General features: G+C 44.5%; 1 long non-coding RNA gene across 1 annotated transcript; it reads right to left on the reverse strand.

Moving 5' to 3' along the window:
* Positions 1–21,360: 21,360 nt before the first annotated feature.
* LOC116582511 lies at positions 21,361–22,191 on the reverse strand. The gene is made up of 3 exons (XR_004282449.1): positions 22,170–22,191; positions 21,914–22,042; positions 21,361–21,529 (listed from the first exon to the last, which is right to left on the reverse strand). It is a non-coding gene; the product is annotated as an uncharacterized LOC116582511 (long non-coding RNA).
* Between the last annotated feature and the right edge of the window lie 820 nt (positions 22,192–23,011).

Consider the following 23,011-nt stretch of genomic DNA (forward strand, 5'->3'; position numbering starts at 1 on the left):
ATGTAAATCTTTTTTGAAGATTTTGTTTATTTATTCGAGAGAGAGAGCACGTGAGCGCACGCCAGAGCAAGCAGGCAGGAAATGGGGTCCCGGGCAGAGGGAGAGGGAGAAGCAGGCTCCCTGCTGAGCCTGGAGCCCAATGTGGGGCTCAATCCCAGAGATCATGAACTGAGCCAAAGGCAGACACTTAACTGACTCAGCCTCCCAGGCACCCCAAGAGAAGATACAAATATGAGACAGTGGCTGAGCCCTACTTGTTTTCACATGCAAGTCACAGGTGCCACCAGATTCTTGCCTAATGTGAGCCCTCAGACTTCCACTGCAATGCTTGCCAGAGCAGGCTTCCTTAGAAGTGTTCAGTCCCAGGTATCTAGGAGGCTTGGTCATAAGCCCAAGCCATCTTCCCTCCTCCAAGGGGTGGAGGGCCACTTGTGTAAGAGTTCTAGGGATTTCTTGGGTCATCGCATAATTGCCAAGTTACCTGTGCAAGTTAAACTCTGATACTAATCCTGGAGAATGACTCATTTATTCACAGTTGGGGGAGAAAGGCTAAGGGATCCCAAGGTTTTGTTATATACCCAGTCCTAGCTTTGCATGGTTTTGATATGCAAATATTTCAAATTAGTTAATAACACCAGGCCCCCAACAATGTGATCCCATAAAGTACAAACTTTGCTGTTCATTCTTTTGTCCACAAATCGTGACATAACAGATGCTTAGACCAATCAGTGACCAATCACATCACGTCTTTCAAAGCCTGTCTCTGACTGGTCACTGCTGATCAGTTATTAAGTTCCAACAAGGACAACAGAACACGTGCTTGTTTGGCCTACTTGGTATCCAGGGATGAATGCATGTGACATTTTCCAAAAATGGGTAATCAAAAGAGGAAGCTGGCCAACGAAGATGAAAGTGCCGCACCGAAATGAAAAGTAGTAATACGGGAAGTTAAATTTGAATCGAACGTAAAAGGAGTTGTAGAAGAAATAACAGGCTGTGAGAATGTTGACCATGCCTCTGTCCTCAAGAGATTCTAGATACGCAGTCAGAAGAACTTAGTGACGAGGAGCCAAGCAAACGTATAAATGAGGAAAGTGGTGGTGATAAAAGGCATAATGTACCAGAGGAAGTGACACTGGCAAAAATTTCACATTAAAGGAACTCCCAGAGATATTTTACATTTAAAGTATAAACGGGGGCTCCTGGGTGGCTCAGTGGGTTCAGCCTCTGCCTTTTGCTCAGGTCATGATCTCAGGGTCGTGGGATCGAGCCCCACATGGGGCTCTCTGCTCAGTAGGAAGCCTGCTTCCCCCTCTCTCTCTGCCTGCCTCTCTGCCTACTTGTGATCTCCATCTGTCAAATTAAAAAAAAATAGTATAAAGGACAAGAGCACCTGAGTGGTTCAGTTGGTTGCATGTTGATTCTTGATTTCTGTGCACATTGAGAGACTAAGCCCTGCATTGGGCTCCACACTTAACATGGAGTCTGCTTGGGATTCTCTGTCTCCACCCCACGTGCAACTGTGTGCTCTGTCTCTTTCCCTTTCTCAAAAAAAGTGCAAAGGACAAAATATTGGTCACTGATTCATACTTAGAAAGGAATGACAAATTAATTATGACAATAAAATTGCCAGTGCATAGAAAAAGTTTACTCTCTCCCTATTCAAAGTTACACGCTAAGAGGGAAGCGCTGCTCAAACTATTCTTGATAAGATTTTTTTCCTTTTTTACCACAAAACAAAACATGGGGTGCCTGGGTAGCTTAGTGGTAAAGCTTCTGCCTTCAACTCAGGTCATGATCCCATGAGATTGAATCCTGCATGGGGCTCCCTGCTGGGTAGGAATCCTGCTCCTCTCTCTCCCCCTTCCCTTGCTTTGTGTTTCCTCTCTTGCTGTCACTTCTCTCTGTCAAATAAATAAATAAAATCTTTAAAAAACAACAACAAAACACTTTAGGTGGGTCTGGCATGCTCAGTCCATAGGGCATGCAACTCTTGATTGTGAGTTTGAGTCCACATTGGGTGTAAAGACAGATTCATAAATAAAAAATATTTTTAAAGATTTTATGTATTTATTTATTTGACAGAGAGATCACAAATAGGCAGAGAGGCAGGCGGGGTTGGGGGCACGGAAAGCAGGCTCCCTGCTAAGCAGAGAACCCTGATTCCAGGATCCTGAGATCATGACTTGAGCTGAAGGCAGAGGCTCAACACACTGAGCTACCCAGGTGCTCCAAAAATAAAGTCTTAAAAAAAAAAAAAAAAGAAAAAGGAAAAACACTTTATTCCTCAATGTGTCTAATGTTTTCAATTGCAGTGTATTAAATATTATATTAAATAAATTTTAAATAAATTATATAAAAAATTAAATAATTAAATATTAAATTAATTTTACTATTTTTTTCATTTTCTTATACATTTCTAGTCATCAGTAAGAGAGATTTTAATGTTTTTGACAATTTTTAAAGGTCACAGAACACTTGTAATTTTTCCCGTTGATGAAGATTGCTTTGCCTGGTTTGCAAAACAAGGACCACCTATAATCTGTTGCAATGGAATATGTCCAGCTGTTTTGACAAACCCATCAGTATTATGACAGTATATTGGCCAACTAAAAATTATGTGAAGGCAAGTATTCATATTCTGATAATAGGAAAGAATATTAAAATTTGAAGCTTTTCTGGAAAAATAAGATTACTGAAAGATGATAGCAGAATATCAGGTATCTGGAGTAAGAGATTATGGCACTGCTACATTATCTCAGTTTTTAAGGTCACCAAACCCAGCTACCCCAGGACCCCTGTTTTTCTATTTGGTACATTGTAAATATTAGTAGAGAAGAAGCTTAAATTCCATCCCTCGACCCACTATTGAATAAAAGGGAGACTTGAACGCATTTCCTTATCTTCAAATACTTCAGGCCTTCCAATTGTGCAATTAAACATACTTAGATATGTGGCAAGGATTAACAGTAAAATATTTTTTAAAAGTTTTTAAAAGTAATTTCTACACCCAACGTGGGGCTTGAACTCACGACCCTGAGATCAAGAGTCGCATGTTCTTCAAACTGAGCCAGCCAGGTGCTCCAACAATAAAATATTTTTAGATAGCTCTGCGTGGCAAGCGATGCTAATACACTGGGTATTAAACTATATTTTATGGGAGACACTTGCAGATCTTATGATCAGGAGCATTGTCCCTATTGGAATAGTCTCTTCCACCTTACGACAATCCTCTTTTAATAAAGTCTTTCTTTACCAAGTCTGAACAAAATATGTATTTTATGTATTCTTATTACATAATGACCCTTATGTGTACATACATATTGGAAGCTGAAATCCCAAGTTCTAGCTTGAACTGGCCAATGCTTGCCAAACAAAGGAAAATTTGGCCAATATAAACTAAATCTGGTCTACAAAGTTATTGGAATTTCTTTTTCTCTCCAGTCCAACATTTCCAACACAGCCCATGGGGCAATCTGTGGTCTTCTTTTTACTTTTTTCTTTTTTTAAATATTTTATTATTTAGGGGTGCCTGGGTGGCTCAGTGGGTTAAAGCCTCTGCCTTCAGCTTAGGCCATGATCCCAGGATCCTAGGTTCAAGCCCGCATCGGGGCTGAACAGAGAGCCTGCTTCCTCCTCTCTCTCAGCCTGCCTCTCTGCCTACTTGTGATCTATCTGTCAAATAAATAAATAAAATCTTTTTTTTAAAGATTTTATTTATTTATTTGACAGACGGGGTTGGGCACAAGCAGGGGGAGTAGGATTGGGAGAAGCAGGCTCCCTGCTTAGCAGGGAGCCTGATGTGGGACTTGGTCCCAGGACACTGGGATCATGACCTGAGCCAAAGGCAGACACTTAAAAACTGAGCCATCCAGGTGCCTAATCTGCGGTCTTCTCACATTCATGGGTTGGGCATTTCCCCCTGGGCTTGATTGGGAACCCAAGGAAACACAGATGACACCCCCACAAAAGATGTGAGCTTGCCTAAGGAAACATGATAGTTTCCTGTTTTGAGTGTAGTCATTGCTCAATAAGTATTTGTGAATTGACTGAGGGGTTTGACGTCTTGTTGGGGCAGGGTTGTAGGGCTCTGAGGAAAGAAGGGACAGAGAAGCCCAAACAGTGGCTTTTTGCTCCTGGCCATGATGAGCCTACAGAAGGTAGGTTGTTGGGGCGCCTGGGTGGCTCAGTGGGTTAAGCCTCTGCCTTAGGCTCAGGCCATGATCTCTGGGTCCTGGGATTGAGCCCTGAGCCCTCTCTGCTCAGCAGGGAGCCTGCTTCCCCCTCTCTCTGTGCCTGCCTCTCTGCCTACTTGTGATCTCTCTCTCAAATAAATAGATAAAATCTTTTAAAAAAAGAAAGTAGACTGTTAGCTGGATTTATATATTGCTTGATATAATCACCACTTTATTTCTTCTGGGATATTGGCGACTGGTGGGCCATTAGGAACCAGCTGACTGGTTGTGAGCAGAGTGGTATGGAGGGCACAGCAAAAGATAGAAAACAGGAAAGATGGCTCCAGAAATGGATCCCATCAGTGTGCTCTTTGCTGGGCATTTCATACGGTATTCATCTTTTCACCCCACTCCCAACTACTTTTTTAATGTTGACTGTTGGAAATTTCTAAGTAGAGAAAAGCACACTCTCAAAATAGAACTACTGTTCGAATGGGACTCCTTGAACATAACCACTGCCTCCATTTTGACTTGCCTTTTTCCAGTCTTTATTTTTTGCATTTGTTTGTTTAAAGCTTGTGCTGAAAGACACAGAACATAAAATGTACCTTCTTCTCAGTTTTTAAGTGTACGGTTCAGTAGTGCTAAGTGCATTCCCATTGTGGTACAGCCAATCTCCAGAACTCTTTTCATCTTTCAAAAATGAAAGTCTCTGTCTATGACAGAGCTCCCCGCTCTCCCCTCCCCCCAGACCCTGGCAACCATCCACACAACTATTTTTTTTCCTCCAGTGTGAAATAGGGACAATACTCTGAAAAGACTGTTAAGAGAATTAAGTGAGATAATGTATGCAAATTGCTTGCTATTGAGCTTGATACACAGTTAAGTGCTCAACAAATGTTAGATATTATTATCATTTATGATTCTGTCTTAGGATTTTTTTTTTAAATGCCATGAATCGACTTGGGTGGAATTGGGTTTACATAAACACACATACAGCCTGTTATTAGAGAAAGATGAACAGAAAGGATGTAGGCAACAAGAGACCATATGTGGAAGAGGAAAGAAGAGGTAGATACCCTGATCTTGGAGATATGGATTTGGAGTGGGGGTCCCGATCCACCTTGATTTCATTGGCAGCTGTATGTAAGTTTCGATTTCCTTTTGGCACTGTGGGCAAACAGCTCACAGGAACTTGGCTATTTTCCATTTTTTCCTTTCTTGAAGATTTTATGTTTTTAAAGTACCTTCTATACCCAACTTGGGGCTCGAACTTACAGCCTCAAGATCAAGAGTCACGTGTTGTTGCCAGGGGGAAGGAGGGTGTGGAGAGGGTGGGGTTATGGACATTGGGGAGGGTATGTGCTATGGTGAGTGCTCTGAAGTGTGTAAGCCTGACGATTCACAGACCTGTACCCTGGGGCAAATAATACATTATATGTTAATGAAAATTTTTATATATATATATGTGTGTACACACACACACACACACACACACACATATATATATATATAAAGAGTCACATGTTCTACCAACTGGGCCAACCAGGTGCCCCTCCATTTTTTCTAAGGCAGAGAGGGCACACAGCAGTGGGCTTTTGTTTAGCTTAATGTAAAATGTGTTCTTAAAAAGGTAAATTGGCTTTCAACATTTATCAATGAGAATATTTTTTTAAAGATTTATTTATTTATTTGAAAGAGAGAGACAGAGAGAGCACAAGAAGTGGGGGAGAAGCAGAGGGAGAGGAAGAAGCAGACTCTCCGCTGAGCAGGGAGTCCTACTCCGGACTCAATCGCAGGACCTGAGCCGAAGGCAGATGCTTAGCCATGTGAGCCACCCAGGTGCCCCTTAATGAGAATATTTCTGATAAAAATCCATATCTAATTCTTCATTTGCTTGGCAGAAGAGAACACTGGAAAGTGTTCTTCATTCTGTTGGCGCAACTGTTGGTAGGAGCCATGGAGATGGCTCCAGCTCAGCCCACATCACCCAATTATGTTACCTGCTTGACCGCTGAGGAAGGTGGTCTGTGAAGTAAATGGGGCAACCTATTTTTCTCATATCATCAGACAAAAGCATACCCCCAGTCAAATATCACCACCACTCCCACGACGCAAAATGTGGATTCTACCTTTGCCAGGAAATTTGATATCCCTGGCTATAAATATGTCCACAGATTGTGTTCTCCCAAGTTAGCACTGAGAAAAGGTTGAGGTTTTACTCCACTTGTAACCTCCTGAGTTAGCTTAGCACAGTTTCATGGATGTTGACCAAGGACATAAGGTTCCTAGGTCAGAGACAAATGCCAGTTCCTTCTTCATAAGCAATAGTTTTAGCCGGAATTCCACCAGAATTTGCTCTGGTTTTCCAAGTCTTGGTTCTCACAAGGAAGCACCAAGAGGACCAAGTGACCCTCCACATGTGTGGGTTACATTACAGAAAAGGGACCCTGAGCTTAGGGAACTTGAATCTTTTATAACGGTCAGTAAGCATGACTGACCTTTACTCTAGAGGGAGACACTCTGGATGTTATTACGGGACAGTAAACAAACCTGCCCTTTGCTCCACACTATCTCTATCTAACTCTAAGGCTGTTTGCTATACAAACATTTGAAAACAATTAGTCTGGAACAAAGGCCATCAGTACCTCTGCCTCGAAGATGTGCAGAAACCCAAAGACTTCTGGGGAATGGTGTTCCAGCGTATACCCAGCATCATTCGCCCTATTAACCTTGCCTTCACTTTTGAGCAAGTTCTCTCTCCCCCAAACAGGGAGCATTACGTACGGGGTGTACTGGATTTCACTCATTTGTTAAGCAAATATTTATTGCATACTTATAATGAAAAGAGCGGTTGAACCCTGGAAGGACAAACTTGAGAAAGACCCATTCTTTCTCCTCAAGGCACTGCACATCAGGCAAGGAAATTACCAATTGTGGCGCCTCGTAACATATGCCATCTGCAGGTAAAGGAGGGGTAGCCAGCCTGCAGTGCTGAGGGAGAGAGGGGAGGCTTCCAAGGAGGACCTTGAAAGAGGATTTTGGTGTAAAGGAAAATAAGAAGTGGGGAGGGTCAGCTCAGGGCATCAGACAGAGAGATGGGGAGGGGCAAAAATGACTGAAGAGGAGAAGGGGGTGAGGTCATGAATTAGTGGACCACGATGAGACATTGGGACGTACGTACTCAAGGGCCATGTTGAAACAAGCTCAGAGACACAGAGACCAGGTAAGAAGCTTTTGCAAGAGTGGGGGCGTGAGATGGTCGCTGGCTTGAGATAGGAAAGTGGCAGTGGATATCAAGGGAAAAGGACACAGCTGAGGGATAGTAAGGAGACAGACCCGGTCAGACTTGGTAATGCACTGGACAAAGGAGTGAGGGGACAGAGAGGAATCCAAGCTTGTGCCCAGTTCTTGGCTCCGGCAACTGGGTGATGGGAGGTAGTGTCAAGTGAGTCGGAGAACAGAGGAGGAGAAACAAGTTCTGGGTGCACACAAAGAGTTCAGATTTTGGACACTCTTGAGTTCAAGGTACCCAGAACCCCAGTGGAGCTATCCAGTAGGCAGAGAGACCCATATGGCATTGAAATGTAAAATACTGGGGTTTAATTTGCTGGTATTATATTAGTGCTCCTTATAATTTAAAAATGAATAATTTCATGAGATGACATTATTTGCAAATCGATGATTATCAGCAAGTATTATATAATAGGAGGCATATAATGATTCATAGGTAATGGAGGAAAGAACAGCAGAAAATACTGTGTAGGCCTGAATACAAACCCAGGGTCTGTAACAGTGTGTTCTCTTCACACTCAAATAAATCTCTGAAGGAGAGGAAATAACACTTCACTTTAAGTCAAGGTGTCTCTTTTAGTATAATTGCAACTGATATATTGCTAATGCACCATTTGACAATTTGCAAAAGAAAGACACAACCACCTAGTATTTCGCTAAATCACAGTTCATGATTACTAGAGCTTTCTTTGTGCACTTAGTACTCTTTTTAAAAGCTTACATTCAAAACCAAAGGCAATGATGAAATAGCTCATTTTGCCTGCGATGTTGTCATTCCATTATTGCCAAAACAAAATACGATTCCAAACGGTTAACGAACTGAGTGAATTTTAATTTCTACGGGGACCTTGTAAAAATAAAACAGTCCTCATTAAATATTGCATATTTAATGATCGAAACAAATGAACTGCTTTCTACCAACTCCTGCCGTATATATTTGTCACAATCAGCGAAAGCAGAAATGAATAGGACCGGGCATAATTGGGTACCGTTTGTCCCTTCATCCATCACTAATGTTTCCAATCTGTTAAAGTCATATTTGCCTTTTTCTAGGCCATGCTATGGTTGCTATTTCCCGCAGACTCATCCTGTAAGCGTTAGCCAATAGTGAGCTTCTACTCACTGCTCTTCTGTCCCACCTTAGTTACGGTTCCTCAGTTACCGGGGAAAAATACCCACTAGATTATCATGCTGAAAAAGCAAGACAAATAATTCATATTGGTCAAACGCAAGGTGTAGTTCAACCAGATAACCACTGCTCAGACTTTTGCTTTTGATTTTTATGGCTTTTCCATCCTCTAAATTTTAACTGCGGTAGGACATGTCTGTCTGCATTATTTCCACTACAAGCTCTTTGAAAGCCACCGCTGTAGGAATATCTTGGAATGCTAAATACGTGTTTCCAGGCTGACATTAGAGATGGCCAATTTTCTCTTCCTGACAGTTGTTTACCTGTTAGCTGTATTTCTTTACATTCTCTCCCCTCCATTTTCTCTGGAAACATAAAAGAAAGGTTGAACATCTCCTAGCAAATCAGCATGGTCTTTGTAATGCAGTATGATTGACAGCGAGGGGAAGGAAGTGGTCCATTTTCTCATGCGCATTACTGAATGATCAAGGATCATTGGTTGAACCGGGTTTTCATTTCAGAACCAAGGGACCACTGCATTCTTTGACTTTTCTACATCTCCTCAGTGAAGTTGAAGGATTCTGTGAAAATGAGCATAGGGATAACCGATCTGCTGTTTCCATGAACGTCTGGGGATCATTCCATACGGTAACTGTTAGGGTCGGGGTAAAGCTTCCCCATCATCCCTTTTATGCTTGGAGAAAGTGACTCCTGACAGGCCCCCAGATTCCAGAGGCTTAGCTGTGATTATTGTCCTGGTTTCATTTGAAAGCGGCTTAAGTCAGGATCTTCAGGGCTTGAGTTTAATAGGTATGGGTTATTGGAACAGATTCCTAGCACACAGTGTAAAAACAGAAAAGAAATGGGGACCAGCAGAGCAGAATTTAGAGGAAAAGTTATCCTGTGGTCTTGAGATTCAGTGCAGAATGCTAATGGGTACTTCCAAGGGAAAATAAGCCAGGTGTCCCTTAAGGTATTTTCTCCTTCCTGGCAGGATGATATATGGCTGGGTGGGTGGGGGAGGGGATAAGCATCCCCTCATCTGCTGCTGGGGATTCTATACCCCGTGGTACTTTCGTCTCGAAGAGGCGTGCTGCTCCCTCACCTGGTTTCTGTCTCCTGGCACCAATCAGGGTATAGCCGAGAGCCTACGTTCCCTGCTGGGTGACCTTTACAGACAGTAAGTGCTGTAGGAGTTCAGAGGGTGATGATTTTTTTCAGTACCCTCTATCCCCAATGTGGGGCCTGAACTCACAACCCCGAGACCGAGAGTAGCACGTTCCACCAACTGAGCTCTGCCTGGCACCCCCAGAGAGTGATGATTTTTGAGGAGAACCAGATGGATCTAGAAAAACTGAAAGCTTGGAAACCAGTACCACATGGACTTTGAAGCCAGACTCCCTGGGTTTGAATCTTCACTTTGCTGCTGCCTAACTATGACATGTACAGCATGCTACTGACCTCTTCACGTGTTCTGATGGGTCGTGGGATCGAACCCGCAGGGTGGGGCTCCACACTTGTCTGGGAGTCGGCTTGAAGATTCTCTCCCTCTGCTGCTCCCCCAACTCATGTGCATGCGTGTGCGTGCTCTCTCTCTAAAATAAACAAATCTTTAAAAAAAATAAAACTTTGGGGCGCCTGGGTGGCTCAGTGGATTAAGCCGCTGCCTTCGGCTCAGGTCATGATCTCAGTGTCCTGGGATCGAGCCCCGCATCGGGCTCTTTGCTCAGCAGGAGCCTGCTTCTCTCTCTCTCTCTGCCTGACTCTCCGCCTACTTGTGATTTCTCTCTCTGTCAAATAAATAAATAAAATCTTTAAAAAAAAAATAAAAAATAAAACTTTACTGACCTCTTTACACCCCAATTTCTTCATCTGTTAAACGGGACAGATAAGATTATCTGCCTAATAGGATTCTTAGGAATATTAAATGGGTTTGTATTTAGTGCCTGGCACAGAATAAGGGCTACCTAGTGTTAGTTCAATAATGAATCTCCTTGAATGCAACCTTGTTGAATCCCCAGGCCGAAACTCTTCACTGATGATATAGTTGTACACAGAATGGTTACATTTCTTATGGTAGTTTCAAGTCTCACATCATAAGTCCTAAACATTTTACCTTGTTAGGGAAATGTGAGGAAGCCTACGGAGAAGATAACACAAAGATGTAACCAGAAAAGAAAGCCATAATGGAGATAAATAAGGGAGGCTACCATATGATCTAGAATCTACAAGGACTAGCATGGTAGCCCCTGGCCACATGTGGCTATATAAACTTAAATTAACAAAATAAAATAAAACGAAAATCTGGTTCCTTAGTTGCCCTGGCCACATTTCTAGCACTGGATGGCCACATGTGACTAGCAGCTACCACACTGGTCATCACAGATCTAGAACATTTCAATCACCACAAAAGTTTTGTTGGACAGTACCAATTTCGATTTTTTTAAGATAAACCCATTTCGTGTAACTCAACTTTTATTTCAACTGAGGGCAGCCTCTAAATTGGTGATTTGTCAGACTATCCACATAAAAAGGCTCACAAATTGAAAAACACTCTTTTGTAAGGCTGGGTTTGGTGATCTTGGTTTGGTCTCTGTAAGTGATGAGCTCCAAGGGGCAGGGAAAGCTGAAGTCCAGCCAATAAAGTAGGTGCCTGATGTCAGCCACTGGTTCTGAGCTGGAAGGTAACTGTCTGGGGAATGGTGAGAGGTTTCCCTGGGAAAAATCCCAGTGTGTGTGTGTGTGTGTGTGTGTGTGTGTGTGTGTGTGTGAACAAGGAACTTTTCTGTTGGATAAAGCAGGTGAAAATGGAGGTATCACTCAACTTTCCTTCGATATCTGTCTTGCTCTTGATTGTTACAATTGAAGTAGCTGTAATTAAGCCACCTGAAGATGAATCAAGTATCCACTGGACAATTTGTAACCTGAATTGCTTTGGTTTTGCCAACAGTTTCCTGATTCTTATATGCAGACACCATATCTACTGGCCTGGCTATAATGAGTTTCTGTACAAACTCAGATACTTCTTTCTCAACTAACTCTTCTGTTGAATTCATAAAGCTCAGAGCTAAATAAACCCTCCAGGAGTTGTGACACTTACCTGGACTGGGTTGATCTCCCTCTACTATTGTACTCGGGATTTTGGTGCTCACACTTGGAAAAATCCAATGAACATCCCCATCCACCCCCCAGAATGTCATCTTAGACTGGTTTCTAAGACTGGTTTCTGTCTAGAATTGTATCATGATTGATTAAATGTTTGAGTTATACCATACTTTATATTTGTATATATTGCTTTTTTTTTTAAAGATTTTATATATTTATTTGACAGACATAGATCACAAGTAGGCGGAGAGGCAGGCAGAGAGAGAGGAGGAAGCAGAGTCCCTGCTGAGCAGAGAGCCCCATGCAGGACTCGATCCCAGGACCCTGGGATCATGACCTGAGCTGAAGGCAGAGGCTTTAACCCACTGAGCCACCCAGGTGCCCCTCCTCGCAGCAATCTTAATGTGAAGATAATTAGCTATATTTTATTTCAGATGAGGAGATCGAGAGTTAGCAAGGGAGAGAGTATAAGTCACTTGCTTAATGTTACCAATGAGAGTAGCGAAATTAAGGGTAGACTTTCTAATTCCAAGGCCAGTTCTTTTCCTATAACCCCAAAACCATCTCTTGGCTTCAGTTTAGTGTCCACTTTTAAATGTACAAGTATCCTTAGGAAAGCCTACACACCTAACTTTCATAAGCCATTCACACCTTAGTATAAATTAGGAATCACATTGGTGTTCTAATTAACAAGAAGTTTAGAAACAAAAAAAATCTCAGGGTGGAATTTTAAAGGCCATTTCTGTCGATGCGGGACCCTCAAAGAATGATAATGTCTTTTTTTTTTTTTTTGAAGTAATCTCTGTACCCAACATTGGGCTCAAGAGTTACACACCCTATGGACTGAGCCAGCTAGGTGCCACAAGGAATGGGGGTGTTCTTAATGGGCCAAGGAGAGAGTCATGTGAAGCTTGGGGGTCCAAGTATAACACTGTTCTGAGGCTTCTGGAGGCTTTAGGGAGATAGGACAGCAAGGAGCGGGGTGGGGACACTCATAGTTGGGAGAGGAAGAGAAGAGGGAAAGGAAACAATTGTGTATCAAATATGTTTGCCTGCTTGGCAGTTTTTCTGTGCCTCAGCTCATGGCTGCTGGAATATTTTGTGGTGTGTCATAGTTTTAAATACTGAGTGACCAGTGCTGTGGGCTGTGAGCAGAGCTCTACCAGGCAATGGGGCATCTTTATCTTTCTCTCCCGATGTCCGTCCTACATTTCTCCATACTTCGTTTGTTCCAGTGGCTCCAGAGCTTTCTGCCACTTACAGAGACGGCCTGCCCCGGCTACACAGCTATGTACCACTCAGAGGTGGACTGAGTTCTCAGACACACACACACACACACACACACACACACACACACGCATAAGCGCTAAGTACACCAATGGCCCCAAATGGAATTAGAAGGCATATTCTCTGGAATTTCCTCTGACATTACCAGGCCCACTCTAGTCTAGAACATTAAACAATCCATTTCAGCTGTGCATTCCTCCCAAGACGAAGCCCATGTCTATAAAAGACCTATGCTGTCGAGTGGGTTGAGGGCAACCTCAGAATGTGCAGAAACCAGTGAAGCCCTCTGAGCATGGCAAAACCACCCCATCCAGGTTCCACAGATGTTAGTTTTAGTAAAACCGTATTAGGATGCCTCTTCCTAGGGAACAGCAGAGGAAGATTGCTGTCGTCGTGTTTATTTTTATGGATGTTAGTCCCTGAGCCCTCGTCTCCTTCCAGCCTGTCCTTCTCCCAGCCACGTCCCCTCTGTCCCTGTGTTCTCCCTCCCCACCCCCGCCAGTGCCTCCCTCCCAGCCAGACTCCGCTCCTCTTCCCACCCCTCCATTGTCCTCTCTTGGCTTCTTCCACAGAAAGGGCTATTAGTCTAATAAAAGCTTTCAGGGATGAAGGCGATGAATATTCCTGGGATCAGCACCGCAGTGCGGGAGGGACACAGAAGAGCTGGGTCCAGTCCCAGCTCTCTCCCCAGCTCAGGGTTCCTTGTCTGTCAAACAAGGAAGGTCTCTATTCATAGACACTCGGGTATACTATAAATAACAGAGAAATGGGTCTGGGGGTTGAAGGTACAGTTGTCCTGAAAATCATCTTTGTATAAATCCTGAAAGTAGAAGAGCACAGTTTTTTAAATTATAAAACTATGTGCTCGTTGAAACACAATGAAAGCAACACACAGGGGCGCCTGAGTGGCTCAGTGGGTTAAAGCCTCTGCCTTCGGCTCAGGTCATGATCCCAGGGTCCTGGGATCGAGTCCCGCATCGGGCTCTCTGCTCGCCAGGGAGCCTGCTTCCTCCTCTCTCCGCCTGCCTCTCTGCCTACTTGTGATCTCTGTCTGTCAAATAAATAAAATAAAATAAAATAAAATAAAATAAAATAAAATAAAATAAAATAAAAAGCAACACACACACACACACCCTAAAATGAGAAAAGTCAGAATTAGCTAAAACCAAGAATTAGCTAAAAGTCAGAATTAGCTAAAACCCCAGAATGACATTATTCTTGGGAAACTGATCAAATAAATATTCTTCCTAAAGGCACAATGCCCAGAGCGGGCTTGAGCATCCCAGAGTAACAGGTAAAAGCTGTTATCATCCCAATATTGAACACTTTCTATGCAATAAAAATAATCAGAAACAAAGTTAATATTTCTGTGTCATCTTTCTCCTGGGTTTAATCAACCCTAGAACAAACTCAAGACCTGAAATGAGAACATCAGTGCATTAGTCCTGACTCAACATTTTGCTGGCGGTGTGAGTCAGAGTCAGACTGATTGCTCTCCATTTGCTTCCTCCTTTCCCAACACAGCACAAACGCCCTCCTGCATCCACTCCCTTCCATCTCGCCTTTGCCCTACTTGTGACCCTGTGGGCTGACTTCTGCGGACCTCATCACCCTTGGCCCCTGGCTTTCAGTCGGGTTTGGTTAGTGGGAGACAGCAGCAGGAGACAGGAGGGTAGGAGGAGAGAAAGGGGTATTTATTTTTCTTTTTGTTTCCCCCTCCTTCCCTCCCTCCCTCCCATTAGGATGTGATTTTGGCAGCCACTGCGTTCCCACACCGACAGCAGTGCACCCTCCTCCCCTTGCCCTTGCTCGCCCAGGGAAGGTGAGTCCCTAGCAGCTCCCCGCCATGCCCTGTCGGCTCCCTCTATCCTGCCCATATCGGTGTAAACAGCCTCTTCTCGATGCTTCTCGCTTCCCCTGTTGAGTGCACCATCTGTTTCCTGCCAGGACCTGCCTGATACAGAGTCTAGCTGGTAAACAGAACCCTCTTGAGTGTTCCACACAGAGCACTTTAATGCAGGGAGCTGGTTACTCAGGTAAAGAATTGCTAAGGAGCAAAACGAGGCACTTGGCAACTGGGACAGGAGCAAAGACGGGAAAACACACACACACACACACACACACACACACACACACACAGACAATGGGGGCGGGACCGGGGGAAGCATGAAGCAGGCACTGAGGAACCGAAATCAGCCAGCCAGAACAGGCACCAGTGGGGTCTTTCCAGTAAGGGCAAAGACAGGGAGAATAATGCAAAAACAAATAGGTCCAGCACCAGTGCTGGGCTGTGCCGCCTTGGACCAGTGGCTAAGCCACTCTGAGCTTTCTTGTGTTCTTGGGTGCAATGGGAGATGGTTTGTGATTTACCTGCCTCACGGGGATGCTCTGAAGCAAACCGTAATGATAGAGGATGTCGGAGGGTTTGGTGGGAAACGCAATCATCTGTTTGTGAGGCCCGGGTCCACTGGCTACCAAATGAAGGGGTCTGCAGGGGGATCCTGCTCCTGTCCTCAGCACGCAGAAAACAGTCTGCCCCTCAGCGGTCCCCAAACCAGGCAGTGTTTAGGGAGGGATAGCAGAGAGCCAGATGGAAAACAGACACGTCTCTGCACAGGATTAGCTCTCCCGTCCCCTGGGCTCTTCGTGAAGCCAGAAGCCAAGTGTTTGTTCCGCACCTGCTTTCTGAGGACTGTAGAGATTGCCTTTAGTACCTGCCTAATCTTTCTTCCTTCAGCCATTCGCTTCCCCTTTGGTCTTCTCCCCAGGCGATTCCTTTCTTCCTTTCTCCTTTGTTTTAATATCCATCTTCCACGAGGGATCTGAGGCCAGCCTTTTCAATCCGCTGGGGCTGCATCCCCTCAGCGCTGGTTCTGGAATCTGCCTACCTTTGGGACCAGCTGGGGGGCCTTTGGAAATCCCAATGCCTTGGCCTAACTCTAGGCCAATATCAGAATCTCCCGGGGTGGGGGGAGGGGGCGTCGAGGGGGGTGGGACCTAGATAGTGTGATTTTTTTCAAGATCCCCCACTTGAGGCAAATGTGGAGGCAAGGTGGAGAACCAGTGTTTGAAGAGGAGCATGTAATAAAGCCTCGCTCCTGCTCTTCCCGCTGAAGGAAAGTCAGCGGGAGAGCCTGTTGCAAGACTAAGAATCCTCAGAAGGAGTTTGGAAGGTGCTGCATAGTTAGGTTCTTCCCCTGGGGCAGGAGGCAACCCCAGACTACTTGTACTTCAGGAACACCTCCACCGAGAGCACCCTTGTCATGGCCAAAGCTGTGTTCTCATGACTGACCAAGTCTCGCAATGGGGCAAGAAGGGAGCCAACTCTTTCTAGACCACAGAAGCTTTGAGTCACAGGGGTTCACTGGCCTATTGACATTAACTAAGAAAAAAAAAAAAAAAACACAACAAAAAAAACCGAGAAGAGGGCGGGGTGCCCGGTCAGGCTCCATCCCAGTCGGAGTGATGTGCTTGATCCGGTGTTGTAAGTTCAAGCCCCACTCTGGGTGTGGAGATTACTAAAAAATATAATCTTGACAAAAATCAAATAACATGAGAAGAGGGGGGAAATGAGAGCCTGAGAGGTTAAGTGACTTTTATGAGGTGCTGCAGTGGAAGCTCACACTTCTGCTGAAATCCCAGCCCCTTCGGAGCCATTTCTGAAAGCTTTTTAAAAATGATGGTTTTTGTACCGGGAGCCGGATAAATAACACGAGACAGTGCTAATGATTAGGAAATATTTATGTCTTTTGTGCATGAGGCCTTCACATGCCAATTTGTTTACTCGGCAAATAAAGTGGAGCCTGTGATGTCACTACACACGGCTGCAAAGTTTAAACATTCATCTATGCAAACAAGGGAAAGAAAACATCTCTCTTTGTGAGAAACAAGTAGGATTACGTACATTTGAATAAGGCTCCCTGTGAAAGTGTAGCAGGTTGGGTTGGGTCATTTCTCAGCCCTTGGGGAAGAGAGAGAGAAAACTTTCACTGGGTTGAAAATGATGATGGAAATCGTCTCATCAAAATTACCTTCAATATATATACGTTTTACTTTGTAAATGTTTTTTTTACAAGTAACCTGAAGTGATACCATGAAGATATCTTACAGCTTCCAAGATTTAGGGAGGCTTCAGTTTGAGAACAAGGCTAATTCCTTTTCTTTGTGTGACAGAAGCGAGCAGATGAAGGCGTGAAGGTCTTGGAAATGGAGGCTCTAACCTCCAGTTCTGAGACTTGGTCTCTCCTGTGCACAGCGCCCTGTCACCCCAATAAGACCCGTGGCTCCTGAGGACCTGGGGAGGGGACTTGGGTACAGCCAAGGGAGGGCCTGTGACGCAAAATGTAAGGACGCGTCATTCTCAGGGGCGGAGCGGGCACTTGGGCCATTCTGAGAGAGAGAGAAAGAGAGAGAGAAATGACAAGTTTTGCTTTCCCAGAGTGAAACTGATAGCTGGGAAGGGTGGCTTTAAAGGCCAGGAAATGACGCCCGTGGTACACAGGCAGCTTCATGAAGAAAGCCCTTGGCGCCCCAAAAAGGTGCAGAAAGGGAAAGGAACAGGAGAGCCTCACAACCAAAAGCTCACAGAAGGTTGCCATTGAGGGCTAGAGGGTGGGCTTTCTCTAACTGGAGCGAGTGTAGGAACCCCCTGGAGGGCTTAGGGCTGTGCCCCCCTTCCAGAGGGTCTGATGCATGAAGTCTGGACAGAATCCAATAATTTGTATTTCTTTTTTTTTTTCAAGATTTTATTTGTTTATTTGACAGACAGAGAACACAAGGGAAGCAGGCTCCCCGCTGAGCAGAGAGCCCTATACGTGGCTCGATCCCAGGACCCTGAGATCATGACCTGAGCCTAAGGCAGAGGCTTAGCAGGTACCCTAAGAATTTGCATCTCTAAAAAGCTGCCGGGTGACACTGCTGGCCGAGGGAGCCCACTAGAGCCATGTCTCTCAAACTAGGGTTCCTGTCTCAGAATCCAAGGATGTCTTGAAAGGTTCGCAGGATTGTTTTCAATTGGCTATGGTGAGGTGATGGGCAGGAAGGTATCTGTCTTTGAAAGAAGAGTTGACTACTCCCAGTTGCCAACTGGGGGGGACGTGTCACACCATGGTGAGTCACACAGGAAGTGCCGGGGTGGATCCGGAGGCTGAAGGAAGGAGAGATGGTGAGCCTGAAAGCCTTTATTGTGGCTTTCACAGGAAGGAAGGGACCAGGCCAGGGAAGTGTTAGAATTAGCTACTTTGAATAATTTTAGTGGGTTTTGGGCTGTGGGGCGGTTCCCAGCGGGATGGTATGTAGCCCTGGAGTGATTTAGGGTCGGGGGTGGGGGGGATATTGGCCTGGTGAGTAAATTTGCTAAAGGAGGTGGGTGGTGCACAGGCCTAGGGATGGGTTGATTTGCATATGAAAGGTGTGTTAGCGGGCAAGCTGTTTACTATCTCCAGGAATTCAGAGATCCCTGGGAGGGTCCCTCTCTCCAGGATTAGCAAAGCCTTCAGATGTCAAAACACCTTAAAATGCCGAAAATAAAAAACCCGATTCCGACCAAGAGGAATTTTTTTGTTCTGTATTTATTGTAATAGTAATCTTCATTTTGTTGGTGCTGGTTGTAAAACCAAATCCTTTCCTGGTGATAATCCCCGATTTAAGGATAGTTTCATAAAACAAGAGTTTAGTTTATAAAGTCATAGTCTCGACAGCTAAGGACAAGGACACTTGAAAACCCAAAACCATAGTCTTACGGTCCAAGAGAACTTTCTTTGTAACCATTAGAAGGGCCCTATACTTAATTCAACTTTGAGAGATACACTGTGTTGACCCTCCCATTAATCTGCCCCAACACCCTTCTTCAGTTGAACAGTAAGCATTACCTTTTCTTTTATTGTTTTTAAAAAGTGAGCCTCTCACCAACAATATAGAGTTGACCCTTGCCTTGAACAAGGTGGGGGTTAGCAGCACTCACCCCCTTGTGCAGTCAAAATCCACACTTAACTTTGACTCTCCGAAAACTTAACTACTAATAGCCTACTGTTGACAGGAAGCCTGACCAGTAACATAAACAGTCGCTTAACACATATTTTGTATATATCATATACTGTATTCTTAGAAAAAGTAATCTACAGTAAAGACACTTACCAAGAAAATCGCAAGGGGGCACCTGGCTGGCTCAGTCGGTAGAGCAAGTGATTCTTTTCCTTCCTTCCTTCCTTCCTTCCTTCCTTTCTCTCTCTCTCTCTCTTTCTAAGATTTTATTTATTTGACAGAGAGAGAGCAAGAGAGGAAACACAAGCAGGGGGAGTGGGATAGGGAGAAGCAGGCTTACCAACGAGCAGGGAGCCCGACTGGGGGCTCGATCCCAGGACCCCGGGATCATGACCTGAGCAGAAGGCAGATGCCTAACGACTGAGCCACCCAGGTGCCCAAGCGAGTGATTCTTGGTGTTCGGATTGTATGTTCGAGCCCCACCATGGGAGTTGAGATTACTTAAAAAATAAAATCTTTTTAAAAAAGGGGAAAATCGTAAGGAAAATACATTTACAGTGTTGTACTGTATTTCTATATATATATAATATCTAGATACATAGGTATCTATATCTATATCTATAAAAATCTGTATGTAGGTGGAACCACACAGTTCAAACCCCTCTTGCTGAGGGTCAGCTGTATATGGAATCAGCAATATAAAAAAGGTCATTCCTTTCTCTTTATCTACTCACGAAACTTTCTATAAACCCGTTAAGACTCGGGGCGTGCGCACGTGCATGCTTATACATAGGGTTTCACTAAAATACTTTGAAATTATTTTCAGGAGAGCTTATGTAGGTCACTCCACTGATTCAAGACTCAAGTAATGTCATCTTTGCGGTGGAGGGGAGCGGTGGAGGTGTTCTTTCCTGCGTCTCTGTGGCAAGACACAGAGCGGGACAAAAGTCCTCTTTTCTCAGAGGAGTATCCGGTGTAGTCTGAGGTTAAAAGCAGCATCATTTTCATCAGTCTGATGCGCATTGTCACTGCTCAGTGAGCAGGTGGCTCTTTATAAAGTGGCATCCTTTGAAGAGTTTTCTGGAAAATCACAGTTCTTCCAAACTTCATTCGGGTCATTGGAGCTGAGGTTTCAGTGATACTTGAAATTTTTTCGGGGGTGAAGAGTATAGAATCCCCCCAACAGGACATACTAAAGTGTGGAAATTACTTCTGGCTGGGGTGGAGTTTCCACAAGGGGCTGAAAAAGCCCTAAGTGTGCGCTTAGCTCCCTGTAAGGGAAGCCATGCGCTCCCCAGCAAAGGAGGGTTGCAAGCAATGAGACATTTCATGGCCCACAAACAGTCCATTACAAATCTGGATAACTGGGGCACAGAGTTTATTTTTTCTTATTTTATTTATTTTTGTTGTGCTGAAACTCTATGGCCCGTTGAGGAACATCCACCCCTCTCCCCACTCCCCCACCTCAGCAGTGTTTTTTCCAGATTTTCTCACGTTTCTGCCCTCCCTCTCAAACCCTTTATTTCCCTGACCCCCTCCCCTTTTATCCAGTGGATAGATATTTCATGGTCTTGCCTACATACTTACTAATATTAATAACTTACACACATAGGGAACAAAGAAGCATGACATCCAGTCTCTGACCTAAAAGGATATATGTAAATTAGACTCTTCTATTACTAGGCATAGACTCACTTTTTTTAATACCCATGAAGCATGCCTTTCAGAAGATTGTAATTATTAGTAAATGCATCCGTCGGCAGCTTGCCTGGGGCAACCCTGCAAGGTAGAAAATCTGCAAGCGCTGCCTCCCACAGAAAGTGGAGAAAGGAGGTAGGGGGGTGGTGGTCACTGGAGCCCTAGGGTTCCGGTCCCAGAAGAAGGTTTGGGGACCAGGAGCAAAAGCACATAGAATCATTCAGAAACGAAGGAAATATTTCCCTTTGCTCCTGGCTGAAAGTGGGATTGAAAAACCAGAAAAAATTTGCAGAGATGGCAGTCAGATATTACATAAGTAGTACAAGGGATACAAGAGAAGACAGAAACGTAAATGTATTGAAACAGACAATGTACTAGGCATTCACAAGGTGCTTTGCATACATACCTCGTTTTGCCCTTTTAACAATCCTCTGGGTGTGCTATTGCTATCGCCATTTCCTGTTTGAAGAAATAGTCCAAGGCCATCGAGTCAGAAAATGGTGGAGCCGGGATTTGCATCAAGGTCTTTCCGGGCACGAAGACTGTGCGCTCTCGGTCACATCTTCCTGATGACCCAGTCTGAGATTGATGGGAATGTGCTGTAGGTATTTATGTCTGCCTTTCCAGGCAGGGACAGAATCTACATCAGCTTGCATATAATCTTTCAGAAAAGTTTTGCGTGCGCACGAATGTTTTATTGTCATTATTATTGTTACGATTCTGAAGGAAGATATCTATAGAATTTCAAATCACGCATGACTCTTCTTGACATACGCTGTCACAATGATTTCTTTTATGAAAATACTGAACGCAAGTGCTGGAGATCAGATTTTTCTACACATGCACTGTAGAATAATGCCTAAGCCCAAAAAAGAAAAACGGTGACCTTATTAATCCAGTTCCTTCCCCATAAAATTCCCACAAACTGTCAGCATCCCACAGGATTCCACCCACATAACAAATCCTAGTGCAATACTTTGAACAAAGACATTTATCTCATCTCATGTGGCTGTTGAAGCCAACTTCAGGATAGAGAGCTTTCTTTTCCAGCTCTGTAATTAGATGTAAAGCTGTACGTCTTCGAGGGCACATGAGGAGAAACTAGAATTTAGGGCTGCAGGACCACACACCGGTAATGTGTGAATTTCACTCAGCGGGCAAAGCCATCTTTGTAGATCAGATGTCGTAATTTACAAAAAATGTCACTCATGTACTGACACCTACTTAAATGTTTGGCAGTTACCTGGGAAGGATACCAACACTTCCCTCCCTGCCCAGAAGTAATCTTAGCCCTTCTTGCTGGACACCTGCCAATTGCAATGGTCACTGAAGACAAAATCCATTTGCCATCCCCGATCTAAGAACATCCTTTCTGGAAGAGAAAAAAACAACACGCACATGAAGAGGATTCAAAGGTATGTTGCTACTGTCTTTTAGAGCTGTGCCCGAGTCCCATCCTTCCTCTAGGACCTCACCCACTCCCAACAATTGACACTTACCATAGTCTGCCTGGGGGTTTGTTTCTTATACCCATAGGCTTGATTTGTAAACCCCTCACCAGTGGGGACCGCCACTCATCCTATCCCTCGATTATGCTGTCACAAAGTACTGTGCTTTACTTCTGGAAAGTGCTCAGAAGGGGCGCCTGGGTGGCTCAGTCTGTTGGACGTCTACCTTCCGCTCGGGTTGTGATCTCAGGGTCCTGCAATCTTGTCTCATGTCGTGCTCTCTGCTAAGTGGGGAGTCTGCTTCTCCCTCTCTCTCTGTGCTCTGTCTCTCTCTCAAATAAACAAACAAATAAATAAAATATTAAAAAAAAAAAGAAAGTGCTCAGACGAGTTAGTGACGATGGGAGGATCCTAGGCGGAAGTAGGACTGATGGAAATGCTAACATGGCACCACCAATTGCCCAGCATCGACTCAGTCCACCATTATCGGAGAGCAGCTTAGCCTCCGCTCCCCCTGCTCTTGGGTCAGCAGCATCGCTTTGCAGGTGAAAGGACAGTGTTTTTACAGGATTTATAGTTTTGATTGAAAACAAACCACAGTCTTACCCAGAGGAAGAGACAGAGAGACAGGCCCAGGACCTCTCTATTAGTTGCCTTGAGTTAGAGACTAAGAAGGTTGCCTTGCCAATGGGGGCACCTGGGTGGCTCAGTGGGTTAAAGCCTCTGCCTTTGGCTCAGGTCATGGTCCCAGGGTCCTGGCATCAAGCCCCACATCGGGCTCTCTGTTCAGCAGGGAGCCTGCTTCCTCCTCTCTCTCTGCCTGCCTCTCTGCCTGCTTGTGATCTCTCTCTCTGTCAAATAAATAAATAAAATCTTTAAAGAAAAAAAAAAAA

The sequence above is a fragment of the Mustela erminea genome, chromosome X (assembly GCF_009829155.1).
Source record: "Mustela erminea isolate mMusErm1 chromosome X, mMusErm1.Pri, whole genome shotgun sequence".
Classification (NCBI taxonomy): domain Eukaryota; kingdom Metazoa; phylum Chordata; class Mammalia; order Carnivora; family Mustelidae; genus Mustela; species Mustela erminea.